Below are 27,161 nucleotides of genomic sequence, written 5' to 3'. Positions count from 1 at the left end.
TTCCTTAGAGGTTTTTAAGGTCAGGCTTGACAAAGCCCTGGCTGGGATGATTTAACTGGGAATTGGTCCTGCTTTGAGCAGGGGGTTGGACTAGAGGACCTTCTGGGGTCCCTTCCAACCCTGATATTCTATGATTCTATGATTCTATGATTCTAAAACTGGAGGAGATAGGCTAAATCGATTATATATTGCAAACCCGGTGCTTAGACTCCCTGCAACCTGAACTGCAAATCCCAATTTACACTGGGTACCAAGCAAGTTACTGTGGGGGGTTCGTCACACAAGACCTTTTATAAGTTGGGAGGAGGAGCAAGACTCTCCCTGCTATGAGACATTTCAGGTGCCATGTCTCCTCGTTTCCTGTACTATCGGAAGGTGCTTGTAGGGGTTTATTGCAGCGCCCTTGCTCCCCCAGTGCAACGCGTGCCCATTATTTGCTTGGCGGGTGCCTTGAATCCACCAGATGGCTGCATTTGAGTGGTGCTGCTTCCAGCCTAGCTTTGTCAAGCCCCCTGGAGAAGAGCTGTATCCGTAGGAAATCCTGACATGAACCAGTGCATCCCTAACCCACCACTGTTCCCTTCTGGGTTTATTCGTTTTTTTAAGCAGTGAAGAAAAACAGCGGCGCTTAATTAGCAGTCTGATGGTGTGCCCAGAGATGTCATCGTGAGGAGTTCAAACGCGCGGGAGACTTGTAAATCTCCAAGCTGGCTGGAGTCGCAGGGTCATCCTCCCCCAGGAAGTGTCTGCAAACTAGATGCCGCCTGGAAGCATTTTGAGGCTAAAGGTCGGGGGAGGGGGAAAGTATGAGGGTCCCATCACCAGCTTCTCTTGTCAAGACCCTGAGATTCCCATCCTCACCACATCTCTCTCACCCCCTCTTGAGACCCTAGCTCCATCATGCTGGAGGGGGCAGATCTTCCCACACTTTCCTCTTTTGGAGCTGTCAGGGGCGCTCTCTGGTCGGCCGTAGGGGTCATTGGTGAGTGACGTGAAGCATTCTCTTCCCTCGATCAGCTGGGAGCATGGGCCCTTCGGAGCTCTCCCTTGCGTTAGCTTGGAGATGACTGGGCTGTAACCCTGCATGGCAGTGCAGAGTGCTACGTGGCCGCTGGACTCCTTCATAACCATCCCTCGTGCTGGGATTCAGCCGCCAGGGCAAGGGGAAGGAGCCACTTTCCTCTAGCGTGCCCTGCCGCTCTGGCTTCCTGTGGGGCTTGGTCCAGAAACAGCCCTTGTTTCTCGCTGGTTTCAGTTTTCCTAGAGTAGGCTGGGCTATAAAGCCGCTCTCAGCCTGTCCGTCATCTCACCCCTGGAGGAGCTCCTTGCAGGGAGCCCTTCCTCTCGCCACTGGGATGAATCGCAGCAGTTAGAGCTGGAGCCAGCCCTGCCTTTTGTTCCCACCTCCCCAGGGGACGATGCCCGACTGTTCCCTGCACTGCCTTTGCTATTGCTCGGTGCAGCCTAGCTTTCACAGTCCTCAGCAATGGGGCACCCACCACTCCCCTGCAGAGGGCGCTTTAAGAACTCTCGCTGTCAGGAAGACTTTGTTAGTCAAGCTCAAACTTTCCCTTACGCTGTGTTGTCCCCCAGTTCCTCCTCACGCTCCCCTGCACCACACCAAGTGCTCCATCCCCTGGCAGCCACTTCACCAAGGTCTCGGTAGGCAGGAGTCAGTCCCCCTCCCAGCCCCCGATCAGTTTTCGTTGCTCTTCTTGGAGCTGCCTCCCGTTAGGATGAATTGTCTGACTCTTCTCCACTGGTTTTGAGTCCTCTCCAGTTGTGTCTTCTCTCTTCGTTCAGATGCGCTTTCCTTCGCCACATCCCTCTGCAGTTTCTCTCCTTTCCTTCTTCATGGTCCCTGCTGCTCCACTCCCTTCCCCCCAGTGGGAACATACATTTCCCATCCATCTAGAGCTCTCAGATGGCACTGGCCTCTCCTCTGATTGTCCCTTCCTGCAGCATCTCTTCTCTCTGTAGGGAATGGATTGGCACACGCTAGCCTTCCCGTGTGGTTGACCAGCTACACAAAACAGCAGGGTGGAGATGGCTCAGGTGTGGAAAGCAGGAAGGCGTCAGTGTTCAATGTGCTGTGATACGCAAGCTGTAAGCTTGTCTCGCAAGGGGCATGGGCGGGTATTCTTCCTGACCCAGTTCCCTCAAGGCAAACACGATGCCGCGTGGGAGCTCTCGACAGAGACTTGAAACTCTCAGCTCTTCAGTGCCTCTGTCTGTGCCAAATCTGCTGACATTCACAATGTCTCATCATCTCTGCTTGTAAATCTTACTGCATAATGGGGGGGGGGGGAGGAGGCGTATTTCACATATTTAGAAGGGGGGGGGGGAATGTAGACGTCTATGGAACTCAATTACTCATTACACAATTCAGAAGATCTTGTATTTCTTTCCAGCACGGGTACTTTGCAGGGTCAGCGTGTGATCATATTTGGAGATGAGGGATAAGTAAGGAGGGAGGGAGGAAGATATTCAAACCTGTAGCTGCTGTTTTGAGAGGGTCGGTTGCTCTGCTGCATAGGTCATGTCTGCTCAGAGGTTTCTTCTGTATGTTTTTGTTACCTTTCCTTAATGCATAACAATATTTGTCCCCTGTGGTGCTTTCCTTCTGAGGATCTCAAAGGACTTTCCAAACCTATTCTCAGTAGCCCTGCAAGGTTAGAATCATAGAATATTTAGAGTTGGAAGAGACCTCAGGAGGTCATCTAGTCCAACCCCCTGCTCAAAGCAGGACCAACACCAACTAGATCATCCCAGCCAGGGCTTTGTCAAGCTGAGCCTGAAAAACCTCTAAGGATGGAGATTCCACCACCTCCCTAGGTAACCCAATCCAGTGCTTCACCACTGGGTAGGACTTGTCATTCCCACTTTACTGATGGGGAAACTGAGGCACAACCCAGTTGAGTAACTTTCCCAGAGTCACACAGTGAGTCAGGGACCGAATACATATGTTCTGGCTCTCTGGTCCTCGCTCTTCCTATGAGACTACGCCTCACGCTTTTCCCTCAGGCGAGTTCTCTTTGGAAGCCTGCCAAGGGACTGGCGTTTATTAAGATTTCCCGTGTGGGTAGATGGAGAGGTCAATGCGTCCCATCCATCCTTCCCCCTTCATGACTTGTGTCGATGTCAGTGAGCTGGAGTGATAAGCTCTTTGCCCTCGGTAATCCCACTGCTTTCGGATGCCTCCATTGTTTGGGTTTGGGCTACAGTCCTGCCCCAGACTTTAGCGCCTTTTCTCCTCTCGCTTTCTGCCCCCTCCCCGTCACCCCCGCTAGCGTTTCAAATAATGAAGTCCATAAATCACATAATAAATAGCTATTGACGTCCTGCCCTGGGCTGGATCATGATTGACTGACCCAGGGGAATACTGTTTTCCTCAATCAATAAGAGGCCATGAGGGAGAATACATCTTGATAATGACTGACAACAGGAAAGTCAATACGTGTATTAATATATACATTAAGTGAGCATACATCTTCCAGTGAGAGACAGCCTGCAGGGCAGAGGGTAAGAAAAGTGACTGAAACATCCTACCTGTTGTGGGGTGTGTGGTGATGGGGATGAATGGGGCCAGAGGAATTGCTGCTGGAGCAAAAGCATTCGGGCCTTCCAGAGCTGTGTCAGGAGGCAGTGATCGGCACAGAAAAGCAGCCCACGTGAGGCCACACCAACCTATCAGGGGAGCGATTTTTGGTCAGTGCCAGGAGAGTGCTTTGAGTTTAGCCAGCGTGTTTTGGTCTCATGGGATTTTCAGTGACTTTGTGTGGAAAGCAGCCATGGAAAATTCTCTTGTGCTTTCCATTCATGCTCTGCCCCTGCACTGCTAGGTGCGTTTCTCCCATCATGCCATGGGCTAGAGCCCAGCTTAGAAAGGCGTGGAAGAGGGAGAGGTGGTGTCTCCCGCAGATGAGAGTGAGCACTGTGAAAGGCTTCCCCCTCTTGCAGCGCCAGTGTGTTCTGATCTGCTCTGACCCACTGTTACTTGTGCTTAGTTTCCTCGCAGGCCATGCAGAAAGAAGAGAAGGTCTCCTGGTAGAGATCCCAGGCTAAAAAGAACCCTGCTGGGGCATTACTCGGTGGGGAGCGCCAACAGACACCTGCATAAAGCTTGCTCAGCCGTGCTGTTGCAAAGCACATATTACAGCCAGGATTGGTGATTTGTTCTGGCTTCTAGGCACAATTTGAGGTGATGGATTTAACCTGCTAAGCCCTTAACCGGTTTGGGTCCCGAGTTGCTCTGGATCGCCTCTCCCTCCCTGTGACGCCTTGGCCACTCAGCCAAGGCGTGCGCTCTAACAGCCCCCTGATTTAACAAGGAAGGGCTCAAGCCTGGGTCCCAGATCCCTGGAACTCCCTGTACCTGGTGCTCAGCCAAAAGCCCACTTTGATGACGTCCTGGCCATTAGAGCTGTCAGGAGGGTGACAGTTCTATTCGGCAGCAGCTTTCGGGGGCTTGACATTTGCTGAACAAGTTGGAAACGAAACCTTTTGAACATGGGCACAAAAATGGACCTCTGCTGAAAGGTTTGGTACCCGAGCTCTTCAATGCAGGGCGGCTTTTTGGGGTCAAGAGAGAGGGACTCTGACGCTCTGTAGCTCAGTGTGTGGGACTCGTGCTCTGCCCCATTCAGAGTGATTTGGGATGAAAAGCTCTGCTCTGAAAGAACAAGGGCTTGAACCTGGGTCTTCTACATCTCAGGCCAGTACTCCAGCCACCAGGTTAGGGAGCGTGTGCCCAGCGCACGCGCTCTCTCTCTTCCTCCCCCACCTCCCCCCCAACCTGGGTCATTGACACTGAGGTCTGAGTGCCTGGCTTAGCCTCACCTGGGTCTGAGCTTCCCCACTGCGGAACCACACCTGAATTACTGTGTCCTCACTGTTTCTGCACTCGCCCGGGTGTGTTTGGGAGCAGATCCCATGGTTTGTTGTGTGGGGACGCTGTAGGATTCTTTCCCAATCAATTGTGGGAGAAATTGTTTGCCCTTTGAGAGGAATTATGGGAAGGTTTTGGAGGACTATAGACACTTGAGTGATTTTAGCCTGCATCCTCACTAGGGTGACCAGATGTCCGGTTTCCAACCTGAACACCTGGCCTAAAAGGGATCCTGGCTACTCGGGCAGCCCCGGTGACCATGCCGTTGACTGTCTGGTTGGCAGCACTGCGCAGCGGGGCTGGCAGGCTCCCTGCTAGCCTCTGCACTGTGCAGCTCCTGGGAAGCAGCCGTTATTTCCCCCTCCAGCTCTTATGCGTAGGAGCAGCCAGGGGGCTCTGCCCCCGCCCCAGGAGCCACCCCCATAGCTCCCATTGGCCAGGAACTGCAGACAATGAGAGCTGTGGGGCAGTGCCTGCGGATGGGGCAGCGTGCAGAGGTGCCTGGCTGCACCTCCGTATGGGAGACGGGCATGGCAGCTGCTTCTGGGAGCTGCTTGAGGTAAGTGCCTCCCGGACCCTTCACCCCTGACCCCCTCCCGGGCCCCAACCCCAACCCTGATCCCCACCCTCCTGCCCTCTGAATCCCTCAATCCCAGCCTGGAGCACCCTTCTGCACCCCAAACCCCTCATCCCCAGCCCCAACCCAGAGCTCACACCCCAGCCAGAACCCTCCCCCCCACGCCTCAACCCCCTGCCCCAGCCCTGATCCCCCTCCTGCCCTCCGAACCCCTCAGCCCCAGTCTGGAGCCCCCTCCTGCACCCTAAACCCCTCATCCCTGGCCCCACCCCAGAGCCTGCACCCCCAGCCGGAGCCCTCACCCCCTTCTTCACCCCAGCCCCCTGAGCCAGCCCGGTGAAAATGAGTGAGGGTGGGGAAATTGAGCAGCAGGGGGGGGGGAATGGAGTGAGCAGGGTATGGGGGTTCAGAGAAGGGACGGGGCATGGACAGGACCTTGGAGGAGGGGCGGGGCAGGGGGCAGGGCAAGGGTGTTTGGTTTTGTGTGAGTAGAAAGTTGGCAACCCTAGTCCTCACGGCAAAGTGGGTGGGTTAAAGCTGAGCCAGAGTTTTAAGCCACACCCTGAGTTAGGCTAGACTTAAATCATACTAACGCAGGGCATAGGTTTTCCTGTGTGGATGGTGGGAGGGTTTGGACTAAAACCCAGGTAGGAGCCCAGGTTAACTGTGTAGTGTAGACATACCCTGTGCCACACCCCAAGCACCACCTTTATGTCTCTCTGCAACATTTCTCTCTCTGCTTTAGGAAGGAGTCTTAGTCTGAACACTTGTGCATTTTATTATTTAAATGTCCCCTGGGCCCGTGCACCCAGCGGTTGACCTTGTAAGCAACTTGTAAATGTCCTGACTTCTGATGTGCTTTTTGAAGCATACAGGATATTAACCTCCCAGAGCAATAGGGGAGGGAATGCTGACACAACCTTCACTCTAACGGTGCTATCGGGCGCCTCTTTAATTTAAACCCCCTGGGGCAGCTGCTGGCAAGAATTGCCTGAAAGTAACCTAAGTAGCTGTCTGATGTGATCTCAGGTTCAGCCGGATTCTGCGTTAAGTGGGTTTTATCTAACACAAGGGAGAAGTGACATTTCACTGGTTCATACAGTCTGAGTGCTCCTTACTCTCAGCTAGTGCTTGGATGGTGAATCCAGCCAGAGTCACTTCCTTGTTAACATGCGTTAACATAATGCTGCTGGGTTTACGTTTCCAGCTCTGCAGGGGAATAGTCAAGGGAAAGCCTTTTCCTTTTTTTAACTTTAAAGTTTTTTTAAAAGTGTTCATGCTGAAGACGGCAACCCAGGCCCTGATACAACAAAGCACTTAAATCAATGGGACTTCTGTGCATGTCTAAAGTGGAGCACTTTGCTGGAGAGGAGTAGATGTGTTTAAAGGTAAGTGCGTGCTTGAGTGCTTTGTTGAATTGGGGTCCTACCCAGACTTTCTCCTCACACCAGTAAAATTTAAATTCAGTGTTGCCATTAACCTCTACTCTTCTTCCTCTCCTCTCCTCTGCCTTCAGAGTTGTTCCTTATCTGCAGGCTTCCCCAGTGTGGGGATGATCTTGGGAACTAAGCAGATTGTTGGGTCAGGAGGACAGGCTATACTAAAGGCGGAGTACAGAGGGGTTTTGCGGGGGACCTTGTATGCCTTCGGGAGAAGTACACAATCACCACAGGGTGAAATGTTCCACTCCAACACCCTCATTTCCCAGTGGCTGGTCAGATTTGTTTTCCATCTGCCTGTGTGAAGATGAAGTACTAGGAAACAACTCATCAATCTTGTGGGGGCTGCTTAATTTTTTTGCTATCTGTAAGGTGGAGATGAGTTCCAGGCACGCTGCTTTTTTAATCAAAAGGTTTGTCTCTTCACTCTCTTCAAAAGAAGATATTTTCTTCTTCTTCTTCTTCCTAAAGTTCAAAAGACCAGGAAGAACATGGAGCAGAGAATACATTAGGCACCTTCAAAGGGAAGGAAGAGGTCAACATTGCTTTCCATATCCCTGTACATCCTGCCAGCCCTCTCCAAGCCAATTATAAGCACATCTTTTCAAAGGGAAGAGAGAGCAACACGAAGCGACAAGCGTTCTCAGTTGACTTGTTTGCAACAGGGGGTTGAGATAAATTTGGGACTGTAGTTGCTTTCCTGGATCTTAGTTGTTTTCCAAATGGCAGGAGAACAGCTGGTCTTCCCTGACAGTATCTCAGAATGGGAGAAGCTCCTTGAAATAAAAATGCATTGAGTTTGCTTTCTCTAAATAACTTGTTTCTTCTAAAGTCCTGATGGAATTGTAGCCACTTTCCAGGGAGGTTGATCTCCTCCTCCTCCCCCCACCCGTACCTGCGAATCCGCTGACTCCTCTGTAGTTATCTTGCATGCCAGCTGCTGAAAGTTCAGTCAAGAAAATTTTGCTGCTTAAATAATATCCATCAAGGGATGGCATTTTCATCAAGTGGAGGTAGGCAAGGTGGGGAGGTAGCAAAGGAAGGATAAAAAAAGTAATAGTCTTTAGGGCTGTTCCCTTTCTCTGAGCTAATTTCCTCTTCAAAGGCAACTCCATATGTAGCTGGAGCTGAACGGTTGCAGGGTTTGGCCAGTAGATGTTTGCCATTGCAATGGCTGAAAATGTTGCTCTGGAGTTTAATGAAATCCCTACTTTGCCATCGGTGTTGCTTTGGCAGTTCCCCATTCTAAACAGACCGTGTGATTGCTATCGAGTTGATAAAACTGGATTCGATGGCCTGGCTTGTCTGCAGGGTAATTAGCCACTGGGCTAAGTGTTCCTGTTTAGGACACAGCCATAAGCATCTGTCTAGGCCCCCATCCTGGACACATTCTTGAGTAGCTTCACTCACAGGAGTAGTCCCCTCAGATGAGTTAAAGCAGTGGGTCTCAAACTTTTGTACAGGTGACCCCTTTCACATTGCCAGCCTCTGAATGCGACCCCCCCCCTTATAAATTAAACACGTTTTTGTATATTTAACACCATTTAACAACAATACTGGAGGCAAAGCAGGGTTTGGGGTGGAGGCTGACAGCTCATGACCCCACCATGTAATAACCTCGTGACCCCCTGAGGAGTCCCAACCCCCTGAGTAAAGGTTTTCAGGATCAAGGTTTTACTTTGGAATTATATGTATGCAGGATTGTTGTAGGCATGTTCATCCCAGGGTGTTAGACAAGGTGGGTGAGATAACATCTTTCATTGGATCTTTCGTAGGGGAGAGAGACAAGCTTTTGAGCTACACAGAGCTCTTCCCCCCTCTGTGAAAGGTACTCAGACTACGTCTACGCTAGAAACTTCAAAGCTCTCCGCGGCAGCGTTTGAAGTGTGAGTGTGGTCATGTGCGAGCACTGGGAGAGAGCTCACAGGAAGAGAAAGTCTGTGCTAGGGAAATCTTGCAGCCTGAATAGATGCGCAGCCTTTGTCCGTCACAAGGGTTGGGAGAAGTGTTATCCTCCCCGTGTTACAGGTGGGGATCTGAGGCACAGAGAGACGGAAGGCTTGTCCGCCTGGTGATCTGGTGCAGCTAAGAGTTCCATAGTGTACTTCGCCATGCTGCGGTTTGAAGCGTGCTTACTGTTTGAAACAGCCGTTGTTCCAAGTGGACTGTGGAGCTTTTCATGCGCGTCAGCAGCGTCCACATGGCGACTTGGTATGTGGTGTGCTAGAACGCTGTCGATTTACACCCCAGCTTGCTGCACTTTGTCTCCAGATAGATAAGCCCTAAGTGACAGGGCCAAGGTCGCACCAGAATTCAGTGGCAGAGCCAGGAATCAAATCAAGATAGTCTGAGGGAATGTCTCCACTACAAAATTAAGTTGACCTAACTTACATCGACATACAGCCACCGCAGAAATTACATCACCTGTGCGTGTCTACGCTTTTCTCCTTGTACTGGCGGTGCGCGTCCTCACCAGCTGCGCTTTTATCGATTGTACTGTCAGTGATCGGGGTGGGGGCACTGTGGGGTAGCTTCTGAAAGCCAGCAACAGTGGATGGAAGCAATGCAGTGTCTACATGGACACTGTGTCAACCTAACTGCATCGATATTGACTCTGCACCTCTCATGGAGGTGGAGTTAAGTCAACCTCGCACAGCAGTTACATCGAGGAGAGCGACATTCTAGTGTAGACACTTACATGGTTCGTTCGATGTAAACTGCCTTGCTTCGGCCTAACTCTGTAGTGTAGACCAAACCTCAGTGCCAGGCCAGTGCCTTAACCACAACACCATCCATCCTCTCTGAGAGCCCCTTGTTCTCAGAAGGACGGTGCAATAACCTTTGCTGACTCAGGGTTATTTTAATTAAGCATTTGTATGTAAAACAGCCGAACAGTGGATGTCCTGAGCTGGCTTTCTCGGCTCTTCCATGGGGCACAGGTCTGCAGGGATCATGTTTTGGAAAATCTTCTCATTTAAAAAGAAAACGAATGGAAGTCCCGAATTGGCTGTTTGAGGGTTTAACTTGCATTCTAGTCCAGTTTGGAAACTGGAGACAAACTTCCCTATGATTGCTGGGTCAGTGAAGTTGGGCTTTCTAGGATTGTAGACTGATTTTTCCATTGTGAGGCGTTACCGGGGGGAAAGGTGCTGGTTCTAGCAGAGGTTTTTGATTCAGGATCACATTGGGGATGTATCTTTGTGTGAAATATAGCATGATTATCACAGGATCCCCTCACGGGGCTGAGACCCTGGAGTTTTTCTCTTCAGGACCTTGACTCTGTGAGCCTTTCCAGTTGGTGGAATTGGCATATCCTGGGTGTGCAATGCTTCATACCAAAGCAAGATGGTGGCAGGGAAGGATATTAAGAGAAAGCAAATCTGCCCTTCTATTTCCCACTTAGGCTCAGTGCGGAGGGGTGCTGAGTGCTGTGGCGAAGCTGGCCACGAGTGACTGACAGCTCATTACACACTGGTGCTCTCTTAACCCCACCTGGGCTGGGGTGCGATGTACCCTGCAGCAGAGACTCTCGGGGGCTGCAGTGATCTATTCTACCTGCCCTCCCTGGGCTCCTAAGGGCATGTCTGTGCTCTGAGCTGGGGGTGCGATTCCCAGCTCAAAGAGACATACTCATGGTAGCTCTGCTTGAGCTAGTGTGCGAAAAATAGTGTGTAACTCCAGTGGCACAAGCGTTGGCATGGGTTCGCCGCCCGGAGTACGATCCCACCCGAGATGGTAGGTATTGCGCAGGCCTGCTAGCCCCTCCCACCGCCACGGCTGCGCTGCTCGAGGCAGTCCCGGTATTTCTACTCGGGCTGGGAATTACACCTCCAGCTTCAAGTGTAGGCATGCTCTTAGCTACATCCAGCAGCAATGGCAACTGTTCCCATTGATTTAATTGCTGACAGTGCTCCATGCAGTGCCTGCCCCCAGGAGCTTTGCTAAAATAAATGAAGGGGCAGGGGCGAGATGAACCTTGGTTGACAGTTGCACAGAGCAAAGTCTCGCCTTTCTCCCCAGAATGGATGCAGCATAGACAGCAGCAGCAGCATCTTCATAGTTTCGTAGATTCCAAGACCAGGAGCAAGCACTGTGGTTATCTAGTCCGACCTCCTGTATAGCACAGGCCAGAGACTTCCCTACAGTAATTCCTAGAGCAGATGGCTTAGAAAAACATCCCGTCGTGATTAAAAATGGTCAATGTGGGGGATTCTCCATCAACACTTGGTAAGTTGTTCCAATGGTTAATTACTCTCATCGTTAAAAATGTACCCCTTATTTCCAGTCTGAAGTTGGGTAGCTTCAACTTCCAGCCATTGGATGGTGTTCCGCCTTTCTCTGCTGGACTGAAAAGCCCATTGTTAAATATTTGTTCCCCCATGTGGATACTTATAGACATAAATTTCTCTTTGTAAAGCAAAATAGATTGAGCTCCTTGAGTCTGTCACTATAAGGCAGGTCTTCTCATCCTTCAGTCATTCTTGTGGCTCTTCTCTGAACCCTCTCCAATTTATCAACACCCCCCTTGAATTATGGGCATCAGAACTGGACTAGTATTCCAGCAGAGGTCACACCAGTGCAAAATACAGAGGCACAATAATCTCTCTGCTCCGACTCAAGATTTCCGTTTGTACACCCCAGGATTGCACTAGCTCTCATGGCCACAACATCACAATGGGAGCTCACGTTCAGCTGCTTATCCATCACGACACCCAAATCTTTTTCAGTCACTGCTTCCTGGGATAGAATCGCCCCATTGTAGAAGTCTGGCCTGCATTCTGTGTTCCTAGGTGTATACATTTACATTTAGCCGTATTAAAATGTATATTGTTTGCTTGCGCGCAGTTTACCAAGTGATCCAGATGGCTCTGATCAGTGACATTTCCTCTTCATTATTTACCACTCTTTCAATTTCTGTGTCATCTGCAAACTTTATCAGTGATGATTTTGTTATCTTCCAGGTCATTTATAAAAATGTTAAATAGTATAGGGCCAAAAATGATCCCTGCGGGACCCCACTGGAAACACACCAGATTGATGATGATTCCCCATTTACAGTTACGTTTTGAGATCTATCAGTTAGCCAGTTTTTAAACCATTTAGTGTGTACCATGTCAGTTTTTATACCATTCTAGTTTTTAATCAAAATGTCCTGTCCATGTGCCTCAGCCATGAACTGCAGGGAGGAGAAGGGGTTTATGTCTCCCAGGTCCATCCAGTGCTTGACAAGTCTAGTGGAACGGTCAGTGCAGGTGTTGTGCTGATTTCTAGTGAGGTGGCTGCATTTCCATTTGAAACACAGACCTAGCAAACTCATTTCACCTACTTCACGGAATAGCTGTCTGGTGATGATGAATGTTCACTGCTGCTCCACACTAGTCAATGTGGAGATTGAAAGGTGAAAGGTTGTGTAGGCCACAACCATCCCCATTACCTCCATAATGCAGGGGTACATTTTATAGGTGAGCCAGCTACCTTATTGTGGGTGTGATTCACCTACCATCTGATCATACTGCCACTGAACTCAATGATTAAGCTCAAATACAGTGATGCAGGATTGGGTCCTTCTTGCATGTCCCCCTGCAGTATTTTCAGTTCTGTATAAATAAGTGAGCTGTGTAAGTGGAACAGTTGAGGGATGTAGAATTTATCAGCATTGGGAAAGGGCCACTCGTCACCCAGTGCTGTGGCATTTCTGAGGAATCTGGGCACCCCCATTTCACAGAGATAAATTCCGTCTCTGCAGTAGTTTTATAACATTTTGTACAGCACTCTCAAAACATAAGATGGATGGTCCCTAAGTGCTGTTTCCCTATGGCATCTCCTCAGAGCAGACATGGGCCAAGGATGTGATTTTTATATTGGGGCCTGAAACCCTCCCCCCTCAAATTATGAAATGAAAAAAATAATCAAATCCTAACACCCCACCCCTCCTCCACCACTAACCAAACCTCTCACCTGCCTACTCTCCCTGCTTAGGTCGCTGATCTTTATTTATCTTTCAGTTTTACAGGAAGTGCTCTTTCCTTCCCTTTCAGCATAGCACTGCCATTTTTAAAACAGCAATCGCTTGATGTACCGAAATCGGGGGAGGCGGGGGGGGGGGGAATTCAAAGAGAGCTTCTGAAAACTCCCTGGGCAACTCAGAAAACTCAGTTCCCCCACAAACCATGGCCTGTGGGAAAGGTCTGAGTAAACACACACCTGTCTGCTTTCAATGTGGCGTGACCGGCAGTAAATTCGGATTGTATCAAGCTAATGATGTAATACAGGAAGTTATCTCTCTCTCTCTTTCACTCTACTCCAGCCACTTTATTGCAATGCCAGTTGGGAATTAAATACTTTCTTGTTGCTTTTAACAAATTCCAGGTCCATCCTTCCTGGATTCATTTATAGCATCTTTCTCCCCCACTCATATCCACAGATCTGCTTTTTTTTTGTTGCGGTAAAATAATAATAATGAATAAATGCTCAGTAAATATCAAAGCAGTTTAAATGTCAGTTATAACCATATAACTCTGTGAGACTCCTTTTTCCTTGTTGCATTGTCTACCTCTTCCCCAGCCCAGATCCACCCCACTGGTAGTGGCATAGTGGACTTTTTAATTTAAAATGCTTATTAGTATTAATTCTTTTCTCTGTCTCTCTGGGTTTTACACTGCCACCCATCACCTTGGTACCTGAACTCCTTCCACATAAAATTGATAGCAATAGCAAAATTGCTAGTGGATTGCATGGTATCTGTGGCACTTGTCTCTTTTCGGGGTAAAAGTCTGACTTTAATTTACTCTCTGTTAGGCTGCTTTGTTTCGGGGTAATTTTTACTTAGTTTTTGGTTGATTGAGGTTCTGTGGTGGAAGGGGGTGTCTGTGTGGTGAGTGTCATCCTTAGGGTGGAAAAAGGTCTTTTCAAAGATGAATGTCTTGCAGCGTTTCCCAAGGACAGTCAGACTGGATTCACCTAGATGTGCATGGCATTTAGGCTGCATGCAGCCCTGATCTCTATTGCTCTGTGGGTTGTTTTCCCCCCTTTTCACAGAAGTATTTATCGGCTTGTGCTTCATTAAGTTTCAGTTCAATTTCACATACAGTGTAAAGTCTTCACACTTTAAACTCTGCTATTGGTCAAACTTTAAACTTCTTAAGTGTTCTTCTTGTCTGCAGGATGCATAAACTGTACTGTCACTCTGTAAAGTGGGGAAATAGTAATATCTGTAGTGGGTGGGGGTGGAGTCGCCAGGGTTTATCTTGGAGACATTTTGAGATGCTCGGATAGAAGACACCATAGAAATGCAACGTATTATTAACTAGCCAAATTCTGGCGCGGGTAACTACATTCTGTCCCTCTAAATATCTCTTGCAAGTTCCGCTCTATGGTGGAAGAGTTTTCACTTGTGCTGCTTTGCTCTGGTAAACAGTTTCTGCAATACACCCCGAAGGTGGCTGTAAGTTTGGGGTGTGTTAGTTAGGGGGAGGGGTAGGCTTGAGTCTCCTCTCACCTGCCACAGTTATACAGCTCTGTAACTCCACTGACCGCAAAGGAATTATTCCTGTTTTACATCAGTGTGAGCGAGTGAGGATCAGGGTGATCTATCAAAAATGGTGGAGATTATGGTAAATAATGTTTAAAAATGTGCCCAATTGCCCTGACTTCACTCCAAACTGGAGAACTGTTGAGGGGAAGTGCCCCAGTCCTTCCTCTAAATCGATCCTCTGCAAGTCACTTTTGCTTTTATCCCTTTGTTGATGTCTTCAGCCCACGCTGGTGGAACGTTTATAAAGCAATTTGGGATTTGGTGTGCTTGGCTGAACACTTCTGAAACTCATTTTGAATGGAGAGCACATCCGTAATGATCTGGTTTTAGTAGTTCTAGGAAGATTCCTGCTAGCTGGGGAAAGGATGGAGAGCTGAAGGCTGTTGGTAAACATTTTAAATTACATTGCTTTAAATGTATATTTAGGGGTTGTTGATGGTTATGCGGGCTGGCTGCTTGTCACAGCCATAGCTTCACCGCTGAAACCATGACTTTTAGAGGGTTTTGATTTAAAAAACCTGGGTGTTTTTTTTTACGTGGGCCAGCCTGCCACTGAGTGAGACCCCAGCATGAAGTTGACAAGCTTGGCTCTCCTAGTGCCTGATGCGTGTCTATCTCTGTCTACTGTGTCTGTCTGGAAGTCTGCATGGCTGTCATCTCCATGGCATCTAATCATGCCTGTCAGTGATGTCTCTTGTAAAAGGCAGGACATTGATTTCTATTTTTTATCATTTCCTCATGCCAAACAATTTAAGATTTTCAAATATGATTTGCAACGGTCTCTTACATTCAAATGAAGACTTTTGCGTTTGGTGTGGCAAAGCAGCGCTTTATGGGCCAGTCCAAGGCTTGTTTCGCTTTGGTTTAGTGGGGGCCTCGTGAACAGTGTTGTCAAAGGGTGCAACTGCTTCGCTGACTTCTAGCCTGAATCTTCTAATTCCATGAGAAGGAATTTCCGGTGTACAAGGTGAGCAAGCGGAGTCTATCCGAGGGCACGCTCATTTTATCCCAGCAGTACAGAAAGGCTACAGGTTCTCTGCGAACTGGCTCAGACACAGGCCCTTAGAGGTTCTGGGACAAACTCTGTTTGCATTTTACACTGGTGTAAATCTGGAGTTACTCTGGATTTACTCTGGTGTAACTAAAACCTGAATGTGGCACCATGTCATTAGTTCCATGCTCTGAATTTCCCCCACGGTTTCTCCATGCTCCTCACTTCTAGGGTGCTACCTGTTAGCTGAGTGTCTTTGCAAAGGAGCTATGGTATATCAGACACCACTGTGAAGAGCAGAGTAAGTTAGGTCCTCAAATGACAGAAACAAGGTTGCCAACTTTCTCCTCGCACAAAACCGAACATCCTTGCCCCGCCCCTACCCCACCCCTCCTCTGAGACCCCGCCCCCACTCACTCTATCCCTCCCCCCCCCGTCGCTCACTCTCCCCCACCCTCACTCATTCATTTTCACTGGGCTTGCTCTGGGTTGGGGTGCGGGCTCTGGTGTGGGGCTGAGCATGAGGGATTTGGGGTGCAGGAGAGGGCTTTGGGCTGGGGGGTGGAGCCAAGGGGTTCAGAGTATGGGAGGGACCTCTGGGCTGGGGCAGGGGGTTGAGGTGCAGGGCGGGGAGTGAGGGCTCCTGCTGGGGGTGCGGACTCTGGTGTGGGGCTGGGTATGAGGGATTTGGGGTGGGGCTCTGGGCTGGGGCTGAGGAGTTTGGCGTGTGGAAGGGGGCTCCGGGCTGGGGTATGGGGTTGGGGCCTGGGAGGGGGTCCAGGGTGCAGGCTCTGGGCGGCGCTTACCTTGACTTGACTTATGAGGAGAGGCTGAGAGAGCTGGGATTGTTTAGCCTGCAGAAGAGAAGAATGAGGGGGGATTTGATAGCTGCTTTCAACTACCTGAAAGGGGGTTCCAAAGAGGATGGCTCTAGACTGTTCTCAATGGTAGCAGATGACAGAACGAGGAGTAATGGTCTCAAGTTGCAGTGGGGGAGGTTTAGATTGGATATTAGGAAAAACTTTTTCACTAAGAGGGTGGTGAAGCACTGGCATGCGTTACCTAGGGAGGTGGTAGAATCTCCTTCCTTAGAGGTTTTTAAGGTCAGGCTTGACAAAGCCCTGGCTGGGATGATTTAACTGGGAATTGGTCCTGCTTCAAGCAGGGGGTTGGACTAGATGACCTTCAGGGGTCCCTTCCAACCCTGATATTCTATGATTCTATGATACCTCAAGCAGCTCCCAGAAGCCGCGGCATGTCCTCCCTCTGGCTCCTACATGGAGACGTGGTCAGGCGGCTCTGCGTACCACCCCATCTGCAGGTGCCCCCCCCCCACAGCTCCCATTGGCTGCGCTTCCGGTGCTTGGGGTGGGGGCAGTGTGCGGAGCCCCCTGGCTGCCTCTATGCATAGGAGCCAAAGAGGGGACATGCCATTGCTTTTGGGAGCCACACAGAGCCATGGCAGGCAGGCAGGGATCCTGCCCTAGTCCTGCTGCGCTGCCGACCGGACTTTTAACAGCCCGCTCGGTGGTGCTGACTGGAGCTGCCAGGGTCCCTTTTCAACCGGACGTTCCGGTCAAACACTGGACACCTGGTACCCCTAATCAGAGAGCCCCGGCTGTCTTCTCACATACCTCTCTCCTCGTGTCTTAACTTGGCAGAGGAGATCAGCTAGAGCTTACAGCGCCTTTGTGCATCGAGGGACAGGATCTCCGCAGAAAGTTCTCAACCCTGGAATTCGCGCACACTCAGTGTAGCGGATAAAGCCAGAGTTGTTGTGCGGAGGTTCATCTGTGGTAGGGGTGTTGTGTCACTTGCTGAGCTGACATTGAGTGGCTCCTGTACTGTACCATTGTCTTTATTGCAAAAGGGCTCGAAGTTTGATTGGGTGTCGCATAGAAAAAAATGCCGAAAAGTTTTGCTCAGCTCCCTGCCTCTGTACATCTCTGTAGTGCAGAGTTCCATGGGCATCCACAATAAGCCAGGCACTCCTTGTTCTGGGGCTAGTGAGAAGAAGCAAGAGTTTGTTTGATGCACAAGGCACCTGCTACTCTGGTATGCATGGGTCGTGAGTTTCTCTTCACTGGCACATTTAACGGTAGCTCAAATCCATAGGGAGTGCTTGCTCAATACAGTAAAGTTGGATTGTGTTTCACAAGCCTGGATTTTCTGTTCACAAACGCAAGTGTATGATTATAGGCCGAGGGTGAGGTGAAGCGAACATTTAGTTATGAATACGCATTTCAGGAGTGAATAAGCCAGTGTTTCTGAAGAGGCATGTCTGCGCTCCTTTTGTTCATGTTGTGAAGCACAGACAATCTTTGTCCTCTTCACCCTGATGTACCCTTGTGATGTGGAGGAACATCTACTCGGGGCTGGGTAGCTATCTCTATCATGCATTTCAACCCAGGTCTCCAGAAGTGAAAAGCGAATACATTATCTGTGCACCCTTGAGGCCTCCCTTTGTTTACATCATGAATGTTATTTGTGCTCTTTGTGCTCATGGAGGGGGACTATTCATGTCAGACAAGAAGTAGGAGGAAACAAAATTGTGGAGAGTTGTCATGAAAAGATTCTGCAGGTGGGTTGTCAGGTGGCTCAGGTGCTGTATAATAGTTGTAAACAAGGCTTTGTGTATTGGTGACTAGCTTCTTCTCCACCAGGAAATCTCTTTGGCTGCAATATTTGCAAGTTTAATTCATTTGGAGGAGTTACTCATCAGCCAATGGAAAGCATGGAGAGCTGAATCACCTGCGTTGATGTATAGTTACTTTCCTTGGGGTCCAGTGAGCTTTTGTTGCAGCATATCCCAGTCCTACATTGCATGGTACTTTGCTTTGTGTGGGTACCTTTTCGTGCCAGGCCTGACTTGCACCTGATTACTGCTGCCTAATTTAATATGGACCTAATGTCTAATGTAATGGGCCCAATGAGTTTGTAATCTATCATGCACTTCTAAATGATTGAAGTGATGGGATCTTGTCTGAATAGGTTTCAGAGTAATAGCCGTGTTAGTCTGTATTCGCAAAAAGAAAAGGAGTACTTGTGGCACCTTAGAGACTAACCAATTTATTTGAGCAGAATAGGGACTCAAAAAGTCTGTATTCCCAAGGTTATCTCTGCAGTTCAGAAGTGCTTGAAATGTTTTTTTAAAACTTCATTCCCCCGCAGCTGATCACAACTCACTTTGGGGCTGAGACCAGATCCAGTTCTACTTAATCTCTTCATTTGGTTTATGGAGACGGTTCATGACTTATTTCACTTCCTTACCAAGTTTCTGTCGTGGTCAGTTTTCTTTGGGGGAAAATCTGAATTACACCAAGAAGGAATGGTTGGACGTATAGCTACCGTGATGTAAGGTGTGCTAGGATAGCAGAACAGAGCAGGAAGCATGTTGTGTAGTAGATCATATTATCCTGGTTTCTTGAATAGAGCCATATAAAAGACTCCATATTGAAAAGGTAACAGGGTCAGCTTTTTAGAATATGGCTTACTATTTTGCTCCCACAAAAGTCAGTTGCAAATAACTCATGGCACAAATTTTCACCGGCATTTTTTTTTCAGGTGCAATTTAGATCACTCACTTTCTAAACTACAACGATAACCAGGTTTAAACATGATTGTGGCCAAACTATTTTAGAGCCTCATTTAATTTTCCTTGTTCAGCCTGAACAAAACATGTTTAATATTATGTTAGGCCTGGTCTACACTTGAACATTTTACCCATATAACTGTTTTGATTAGGAGTCTGGGTGGTTGGTTTTTTTAACCAAAATAGTTATACTGGTAAAAGTCCTAATGTGGACACAATGATACTGGTATAAAGGTGCCTGATGCTGATCTAGCTTATTCCCCTTCCTGTATGCGGAAAGTTCCTAAAACCATAGGACTGGCAGGGACCTCAAGAAGTCATCTAGTCCAGTCCCCTGCACTCATGGCAGGACTCAGTATGATCTAGACCCTCCCTGATGGGTGTTTGTCTATACTGGTTATACAGTTATACCGGTATAAGCATGTTTATAATGATTAACTGTGTCCACACTAGAGAGGCTGTTCCCTTTTGGTAGAGCAGTACAACTTTTAAGCATAGACAAGCTCTTAGATAACCATATTTAACCTGGGTATCTATATGGGTTCTCTAATCCGTTATAACCTGCCATTTTTTCCTATCCATACAAACAATAACATTACAACATGGTTTGGCCATATCCATCTTTCACAGCTGCGTTTAAACCTGTTTGTTTTTGTAGGGTAAATGGGTTGTAGCTTGATAAATACTCGGTCAGTGAGTGTAGATGTAAGTGACTACAAAGGCTGGTGCAAATGCAGAGGATGGGTAAATCTGGAAATCTCCTACAAAACTCCTTGCAGTGTTTTCCTGGTTTTGTTCTATGTGGCGTCACCATGGGAAAGCCTTAGAGAGCCTGCAAGCCAGACTGGTTTGGCCTAAGAGAAGGTTGACACGTTCCACATTATAGGAAGCAAGCCAATGGATATTAAGTGAACTGGGTTAAATGCCACTACATTGATACAACTAAAAGCATCTGACTTTGGACCAAGCCCAATTTGAATGCGAGTCTCTAGCGAGGAAGACTAACGCGTTCCGGAGGTGATGGGAACCGGCGTGTGCATTAATTCGCTCTGCTGGCTGGCATGACGTTAATGAAGGGATGCATTCATTTTCATTTTGTGAAAGAGCATTTTCACAACTGTTCCTTGATTCTCTTTTAATGTGCCCAAGTCTCCCTCTCCTTTCGTTTGTATTCCCTGGTGTCTGACATGTCAGACACGGGCTCAGCACTAGGGCTTCTGAATAAAAACACGAATTTCCCATCTGCACCAGGGGGCTTTTAGACATTGTGGTTTCTGTAACAACTCAATGCAGTGCTTTCTCAGGTATTCATTTCTTTCTTATTGTAGGAGTGCCAAGATAGCAGATTAGCCTCGCCTTGGTGACGGATTTTTCTTCTCGCTGACCCTGGTGTAACCCCAGCAAAGTTACACTTCACACACACACACACCAATGCGAGTAGGATCAGAATCGGGCCTAATGTGTTTCCATAATCTGTCTGGGATTACAAAGAAGCCCCAGGAGTATGGGTACCCAACTCTCACTGAAATCCAATCGGAGTTGGTCATTTAACTCCCTTTGGAAATCCCAGCCCTGGTCATTTATTATATTCTCGTTCAGATATAGTCATCTCTGACAGCCATTAACATGGCAAACGCAGTGAGTTTAGGGTGTACTCTAATTTGCACTCAATGTGGGCATTCAACCTCTCTGTTTTTCTATGAAATATACAGTGTATCTGCCCAAAGTGTTCACCCTGTAATCTCTGAGTAAGACTATGATGTTCTGAGGAGTTCAAGCAAAGCTTAAGCTCTGACCAGCTTAAAAATTGGCCTTCAAATAATTTCACATTCAGAGTCGCATGATTCTGGGGGAGTTGACAACTGTAGAAAGTCACTAATCTGTGCATAGCGAACAGGACTCTTCTTCGCTCTTTGGTTAAGATAGCATTGCTTGCCCATTTTGTTGGCTCTCTTCCATGCTAATTCTTCAGTGCTCTGCTTTATTCGGTCTCTGGTTTTATATGGGCGCTTGCCACTGTTATATCTGAGCAGTAAACACAAATTTACCGGCTGGGGCCTCGTTAGTTGACACCCTTCACACCCCCAACACAAAGCCGGGAAAATGCTCAGTGTTTTCTCTTGCACTTCCTAATATTTGTATTATAAACTTTGGACCGTCAAGCTCAGAGTTTGAGGCTCCTGATCGCCTGGGAGTGGAGTTTTGTGTAAATTATCAGTAAAGGCTACCTTTTTGTCACGGATATTTTTAGTAAAAGTCAGGGACAGGTCACGGGCAATAAACAGAAATTCACGGAAGCCCGTGACCTGTCTCTGACTTTCACTAAAAATATCCCTGACAAAAGGGAGAGGCGGGTTTAGCACCCACTGCCCGTGGGGTTTCCAGGTCCCCCCCACTGCTGCAGTGCTTGGGAGCTCCGGGGTCCTCCTGCCCATGGGGCTGGGCTGCTGCGGGGTCCTCTCACCCCTGGGGAAACTGGTAGCTACAGGGTCGCCCATGCTGTGGCTGGGCAGCTGCAGGGAGTCCCCCCGCCACCCGCTGTGGCTTAGCAGCTGTGAGGTCCCCCCACAAGGGCAGGGGCTGGGAGCTGCAGGGGCAGGACTGTCTGGGAGCTCTAGCCCTGAGGCAGAAAATGTCACAGATGTCAATGGAGGTCATGGATTCTGTGACTTCCATGACCTCTGTGACCTAATTGTAGCCTTAATTATCAGCATAAATGGGAAAGATTATGTCAAAAAGGTAGAAAACTATTTAAGGTTGGGTGTGGTGGGGTTTTTGTTTTGTTTTTGTTTGTGGGGGGTTGTTTTTTTGTTTGTTTTTGTTTTTTTGCTATTTTATAGTTTCCTAAAAGGCCAAAGCCGGCGTCCATCTCTGAAGTTCTGGCCATCCCACTGGCAGTGGGACTGGCATAATTCTGTTACACAAGGGGGCAGAGAGGGGCTAGGTAGCAGTTGTAGTTATTTATTGCAGTAGAACTTAGGGACCCCAGTTATGGGCCAGCACCCCATTGTGCTAGGCACTGAACAAACACAGAACAAAAAGACAGTCCCTGTCCCACGGAACTTACAATCCAAGTATAAGACAATAGACACCTGTGACACTGGCAGACCAGGTGCCAGCTCATGCCAAGGTCTCCAAGTCTCAACTGGATACTGATAAATACAGAGCTCGAATCAGTCTGGCTCACCTGCATGTTAGTATTGCTAAAATAGGTATTAGAATTATAAGAATGAATTTAGCGTTTAGACTTTATGAATTCTTGAAAGTTTCTGCATGTATTAATCTCACTTATCTGATCTGTATCCCATACTATAAAGTTGTTAATTGAGTGTTTTGCACTGTAAGCCTCCATAACTCTGTAAATCACTAGGCAGGAGAGACACACTAACTGGTGTGAAATGCTGCTCTCCAACAGAAGGCGTTATGTCCTGCCCGACAGGGATGGCTCATGGACACCAAACGGACTAGCGTGGAACATTAAAGAGGACAAGTGTCTTTGTTGTTTACTCTCCCATCCCCATGGAGATGAGTCATGCAAGTGAATTCCTCCCGTCAGCTGAGTTTGCAGCTCAGGCAGAAGTGGGGGAGGTAATAAAAACTTCTAGGAAGAAGGAACTGGATCTCTATGCTGCTTGGACTACGAGAGGCAAGGTTTTCTAGGTATTAACCAAGGATCCTCAGCTACTTAGCCTAGGTCAGCCCTAAGAACATATAGAGCTTGCCTATTCTAGAAGCGTCTATTATACTTTGAAATTGAAGCTTGTAACTCATTTGTGTGTGTATGTTTACCTGCTTTAACCTTGTAAATAACTCTCTTATTTCCTTTTCCTATATCATAACTCTTTAGATAGTTTATTGTAGGGTGGCTACAAGTGCTGTCTTTGGTGTGAGAGCTAAAGTGTGACTGACTTGGAGTAAGTGACTGGTCCTTTGGCACAAGGAATAACCTGAATCTGGCTGTGATTCACAGTAGAGACAAGGAGGGTGAGATAATATCTTTTATTGGATCAACTGTTGGGGAGAGAGACAAGCTTTTGAGCTACACTTGAAGTGATTCATGGTGTAAAGGACCATCTATCATACAGGCCCAGCAAGACAGATCTGAGTACCTTAGGGCACTGTCTGTGACTCCATGTTAAGGCTGTTATCATGTCTGAGGAGTTTACACTGGTTGGTTGGTTGGTGATATGTGAGCACAGCACTCACAACTGACTTGGGGTTTGTGTCCTGGTTCTTATAAGTGTGCCCTGAGGTAGGTACTTATGCTCTTGAGCCACGGCTGGACAGCTTGACAACAACAAATGGACACAACAAGGAAACTATCTAGCATCCACCACAATGGGGTCCGTTTCCATGACTGGGACTCCAAGATGCTACAGTGGTGACCACAGCAATTAATAACCAGACAAAACTGGTCAGTATGAAAAGCAAACCTGCCGGTCTAATTATTGTCATGTTATCGTGCAAGCCCCCTCCACGGTGAAGAGCCCAGCTCTGCAGGGGGCTTCCTGCATGGGGGTGGCACATGGGAAGGCTGGAGGAGAGGCAGGGCCAAAGGACGTGTCACTGATTAGATCTGGCCGCCCTCTCTCCTCCAGTGGTGTCCGCTATAGGATAGTGCATGGCCACTGCAGCCGTTGGGCCGGAGTAGACCAGGAGTGGCCACCAATCCGATTTGCAGGCATGGGAGGAGGATGCCTTCTTGCTTTCCCTCCATACGTCCCTCCAGCACCCAGCCTGCCTAGTTAGGCTGGACGTGGAACTCTTGGCCTTTTTTTAGATGCCTAAATGGGAGCTGGACTCTCTCGGAGATGTGGCCCTTAGTGCTGTGCCTAGGAATAGTGGGGTTATTCGTGCTTCTCCCTGGCTTGTGTCCTACTGGAAGGAGGCATGAGTTGTTCCTTTTCAGTCGTCTTATTTTTCTTGGCGTCCATCGGGTCAGTGACATAAACCTGCTTGGCAAAGGCCAAGAAAGAGAAACCTTTCAATTTGTTAAAAGCTCTTCTCATTAATTCCAACTGGAGTAATGTCCCAGCTGCTTCTGAACTTCTGAAGCCTCACTGGCCACGTGATTTGCAGAGGCTCGCTGGGACTGAATATGATTGCCCAGGTAATGATTGCCGGGGTCCCTGGGGCAGATGAACTGCCCCATCATTAGCCAGCTGACATGGTGGCCTGAGGATGTGGCCAGTGAAGTTCCCTTCACTCTATAGACCTTAACAGTCTTAGTCTTACAACTTCTTTGGCCCATTATCACCTCACACAGTCTGTCCACTCAACCCCGCTGGACAACACAACCATCCTCTCAGTTCTTCAGACCCTTAGAGTGCAATGGATAGAGTACTGGACTGAGACTCTGGTGACCTGAGTTCTGTTCCTGGCTCCTGCCACAAACCTACTTTGTAACCTTGGTCACGTCACCTCTCTCTGCCCCTGCTCCCCTTCCCACCCTTTATCTTGCTTCTTTAGACAATAAATTCTTCAGAGCAGGGACTGTCCCTACTATAGGTATGTACAGTGCCTAGCACAGTGAGCCCCTGATTCCAGGCTGAGACTTCCTGTCACTAATCATTTTTGACTCTGACCTCTGTCTAACCCCCCTCCTCAAGGCTCTGTCTAAATCTTAGCAATTCCTCCTCCGCAGCATTCCAAAGGTTTGGGCTTTCTTGTCTACACACAATGCCAAACCCAACAGAGGCCCTTATCTCCGGCCTTGACTCCTGCACCCTCGGCCTCTCTGGCCTTGACTATTGCAACATCACCTCCTCTGCTGCTAAGATCATCTTCCCAGCCCATCATTCTGACCCCATCACCTCCCGCTGCCCCACCATGCCAGATACAGGCTTCTTGCCCTTTTCCTCTTGGCCTTTCCTCATTTAGTCCTACCCTACTCACTGACCTCTTTCAGATCCCTCCTTCAGGCTCAGTGGTATCAGGAAGCCTGAAGAACCCTGGCAGCTGATGACAGCTCGGCAGTGTCAAGCTAGGGCTCCTGCCACTCATCGGCTTTTTGGCCTCTGTAAAAGTATCTCCCTGCATGCCTCTAGCTAAATACTGTGCATGCTGCCGGTCCGTGAGAAACAAGGCTCCAGTCACGTTACTCGGGCACCCCATACCCCTTCATTGTGTCTGTTACACTTTGTCTTAAACCACATTTATGAGCTCTTGGGGCAGGGATTGTGTTTCACTACATCTGTACCGCACCTATCTCAGTGGGGCCTCAGCCTGCGTGGGTGCTATCATAATATAAATAAAAATGATGTGATGGGTGAGATTGCTCATTCACCTAGCTGACAGTCAGCTCATTGTATTAACCTATGGCCATATCTACACTACGGGGCTTGTGTCGGCATAGTCACCTAGTATGTCCACAGCAGATGCTGAAGGAAGGAAGAGTTCTGCCGGTCTAGGAACACCATCTATCCTGCAGGTTTGTCAGCATAGCTGTCTCACTAGGGGGGGTGATTTTATTTTCGCACTCCTAGCTGACATATCTCTGCCGGTCCATGCTTTAATTGTAGACCAAAGCTATGAATTGCCACTTGTGTCCATGCATCTAGAGACTGCCAGGAACATTTAATCAATAGAAATAGATTAGATTAATCATTGAATAGAATAGGAATGAAATGATCTTATAACTCAACCGGTTTGGAACAATAACGATAGTCATGATTAAATGGCCCCTCTATGCGAAAGCTCAACTGCCTGTAGTAACAAGGGCTACTAGGCAACATGGCACCATGGTAGCCAGGGACAGGTTGCAGGAAAACCAAAATCTGCAGCTTGCCCAACCACTGAACCTAAAAGAACGACGGCTCTCGCCCATCAGATATGAATCCTGATTGACCTAGGGCAGTGGTTCTCAACCCATGGGCCACGAGCTGCTTGTGGCCCAATCAGCACACAGCTTCAGCCCATGTGACGTCCTCAGGGCCATACAGGTAGTGTATATATTGTGTGGATGCGGCCCACATAACACAGAGAGCTGCATATGGGCCCACAATGGTAAATGGATTGAGAACCACTGACCTAGGGGCTCTCCAAGGTTCATCTGTAGAAGGAAGAAGGAAGTGCTTCAATTCTGAGTAATGGAGACTTGAGGCCTGGCGAACTTGGCTCATTTTGTCAGTACTCTAGAGCTACTTTAGTTGGGCTGCCCCGCTGCTCACAAACATGGCGTCCAAGTTTCTACTCTCCATAGGGTGACCAGATGTCCTGATTTTATAGGGACAGTCCTGATTTTTGGGTCTTTTTCTTATAGAGGCTCTTATTATCCCCCACCCTGTCCCCATTTTTCACATTTGCTGTCTGGTCACCCAAGCTCTCCACCCACTCTTTGGTGGTGGAGAATTGGCTAATAGCATTTGAGCATACGGGTGTGAATTGCACTGAGTGCTCTCTTTGGACCCATCTGTTCCCCTTTGACTGACTGATCAGGAGAGTCAGGCGATCATTCTCTGTGAAGCTTTCACCCCTGACCTCTTCCCCACCCCATTAGCTGGACCCCAGAATCTCTCACTTTGCAGGGCTGGCAGGGGATCCAGGCCACTCAGTGCTCTTAAGTGATCCAGTAAGTGATATGGACTCAATTGTCCTGAGGTTTCATTCCACTCAGCCTGACCTTATCACACAAAGTGGTAAAGGTAAGTCTTGCACACTCTCCTGAGGATTGGTTCCCAACAGCTACACAGCTGCAAACATCATTTCCACTTAAGACATGGTCTAGAAGTTTTTGAATATTGTCAGTGTTCTGCCTCCACTGTCAGGGTGAAGGAGGAGAAAGATGCTGAAGAAGAAAGGAAGAAGATGTGGTGGGTGGGATAAAGGAGTAATTAAAAGCCCAAACTTTTGTTTCATGAACTGTAACAAGATCAAATTAACATCTGTGATTCTTGAAGCCTATTTAAATAGAGATTTTTTTTCCCGGGTGCTCTATTATCCAGACACAGGTATTTAGTCTGTTCTTTCTCAAGTTGCCTGTAATGAGCGTAGGAGGGTATAGACGGGGAAAAAAAGCCCTCTTTCGTGGGAGGAAGTTGAGGCAGAGTCCACCCACATACTCCATTATGATCTTCAAATGTCAATATATTTTTAATTAGTCTATATGCCCCCTTCCCCCTGCAGCTGCTGCTATCAACTG

General features: G+C 48.3%; 1 protein-coding gene across 4 annotated transcripts in view; it reads left to right on the top strand.

Annotated features, from left to right (window-relative positions):
* Window positions 1-27,161, top strand: part of KSR2 (kinase suppressor of ras 2) — a 293,238-nt gene that overhangs the window by 216,477 nt on the left and 49,600 nt on the right. The window lies entirely within an intron of this gene.

The sequence above is a fragment of the Caretta caretta genome, chromosome 15 (genome assembly GCF_965140235.1).
Source record: "Caretta caretta isolate rCarCar2 chromosome 15, rCarCar1.hap1, whole genome shotgun sequence".
Lineage (NCBI taxonomy): Eukaryota > Metazoa > Chordata > Testudines > Cheloniidae > Caretta > Caretta caretta.
This window is presented reverse-complemented; position numbering and strand designations above follow the sequence as displayed.